General features: G+C 39.4%; 1 non-coding gene across 1 annotated transcript; it reads left to right on the forward strand.

Moving 5' to 3' along the window:
- The first annotated feature begins 858 nt into the window (after positions 1-858).
- On the forward strand, positions 859-965 carry LOC132164851 (small nucleolar RNA R71). The gene has a single exon (XR_009438450.2). It is a non-coding gene; the product is annotated as a small nucleolar RNA R71 (small nucleolar RNA).
- The last annotated feature ends 1473 nt before the right edge of the window (positions 966-2438 follow it).

Raw genomic sequence — 2438 nt, forward strand, 5'->3', positions numbered from 1 at the left:
CTTCTCCATTTTACTTACCTTGGATGTTGAGGCTTCATCTGAAGATGCTTGAGCTGTCTCTTCAGTTCCTATGACCTTGCCATTTCTGAGAATTGTGACTGCTTTCAGCTGCTGGTGACCCCCTAGATTGGGTATTGTTTGGGATGGAAATTCACCCTGCTTTCTTTCACTCAGCTCCTTAGCCATTTGCCCCATTTGTACTTCCAATCTTTGGATACCTTGCTCGGTGGCATTGATTTTTTGTTGCGCAATCACAAATTGTTGTACAATACTCTCCAGGTCATTCTTCTTTGGCTCCTGAGCTGGTTGGACTGCTTGTTGGGAACTCCTCTGCTGCCCTTGAGGGTTTAGAGCATTCTGATTGTTACTCCATGAGAAATTGGGGTGGTTGCACCACCCTGGATTTAGGTGTTGGAGTATGGATTGTTCTTGGGAGGATAATTGTTTTGTCCCACATAGTTCGCCTCTTCTTGATCTGCAAAAGGGGACAAAGGTCACACCTCAATGGTGTGATCAAAATGAGAACATATGGCACATACCTGGAATTGTGTATCTTGTTGAATAGGCGAGATGTTCTGAGCAGTCATGGCTTTGACAATCATATCCAGCTTTCTTTCCACAGCAGCCATCTGATTTGGAGATCCACTATTTAGGTTTACTTCATACATGCCCTTACTTTTTACACCTTGCCTTCCTCTAGAGCAGAATTGTTGGAAGTGCTCACTTAGTGTTTCGAAGAGTTCCATGGCTTCCTCATTGCTCTTTTCCATAAGTGCACCTCCACAAGCTGAATCAACCATACCTTTGTTAGTGTCATCTAACCCTTCATAAAAAAGTTATACCTGATCATCTTGAGGGATGTTGTGATGTGGGCACTTTAGAAGCAATGCATTGAAGTGGTCCCATGCCTCAAAGAAGAGATCTCCATCTCTCTGTTGGAACATTTGAAGTTTCCTTTTAAACTACCTTGTCTTTTGAGTTGGGAAAAACTTCTTTAAGAACTTAGTGGCTAATTCTTTCCAAATATGGATGGAATCTGCAGGCAAAGAATTATACCACAGTTTAGCATTATCTTTCAAAGAAAAAGGAAAGAAGACTAACCTGAGCCTCTCCGGAGTTAGGACCTGTATGTGCTAAAGCTTGCATAGATCAAAGAACTCCTTAAGATGCAAGTTAGGATCCTTACTAGCTGTGCCCCTGAAGTGAGTCAATGCATTGAGTATCTGAGGGGAAATATAATAATTGCCTTCCACCTCCGGTTGATATGCTATGCATGATGGCTGATTGAGGTTTGTCAGGATGAAAGCCCTTTTCATCGGTCTTCGCACCGGTGATGGATTCGCCTCTAGTGTTCTTGGCACTATTGGTGGGTTCTTTTGCAAATCTTCCATTGTTTCCTCAACTTCTTCCTCTTTTTCTTTGTCCTTAGGCCTTTGTCGAATTGTCCTCTCAATTTCGGGATCGACTGGAAGGATGGTTGAATCTTCATATCGACGACCTTGCATAAGTTGAATTGCCTCCACAGTCAAAGCAGCATTAGTGCTGCTTGTCCGGATGCTCCCTAGAACTGTGCTCGATCGCACTGTGCTCGATCGCAATAATAGAATGCTGGTTCCGCAAAACTGAAACAAAACAGAGAACAAAAAAAAATAAGAAATACGGAAAATATTTTTGATATTTGATAAAAACAAAATTAAAAATTAAAAATTAAAATAACAAAACTAAAGGAAAATAATTCTAAACAAAATTTGCGACAATCCCCGACAACGGCGCCAAAAATTTGTTGTGCAAATAGTTACCTAAATTAATAGGCAAATAATTATACGTTTTAACCGCAAGTGCACAAGGTAAACATAGTAGGATATGATGCAAGTACGAGATCATTCCCACGAGGATTGTTAAATTTTGCTTAAAATAAATTCCTTAAGTAAAACAAAATAAAGATTGATTTTGATTTGATAATAATAAAAAGTAGGGCTTTGATATCCACCACTAATCATGCTTACATAATATATCAATATGCCAATACTTTGATCATGTTATGAATGCTTAATGTTTGTCAACCTAAGGGCATGGGTGTATACTCCTTAGGCTATAGATTTTCCTAAGCAACGAGTTAGGCATTGGTGTATACTCTAACTCTTTTCTTTCCTAAAGGATTTCGCATGAGTGTATACTAAGTTGTTCTTTAGGAAAGCATATATTCTGTGGAAATCGACAAACACATGAGGCCTAGGCATGGGTGTATACTTCCGGTTCCCCATGTTGATTAACCCAAGAACCCGGTGTGGATTTCTTTTGTTACTTTTATTAAACCTAGGACTCGGTCATCCAAATTGATTTAACTAACTAGTCTATACCACATGCATATGTTGATCAGGCAAACACATATGAGAATTCATGAAAACAGGAATTAATCAAGTTAAATATCACAACAT

Source organism: Corylus avellana, chromosome 8 (assembly GCF_965113065.1).
Source record: "Corylus avellana chromosome 8, dhCorAvel1.hap1.2, whole genome shotgun sequence".
Taxonomy (NCBI): Eukaryota; Viridiplantae; Streptophyta; class Magnoliopsida; order Fagales; family Betulaceae; genus Corylus; species Corylus avellana.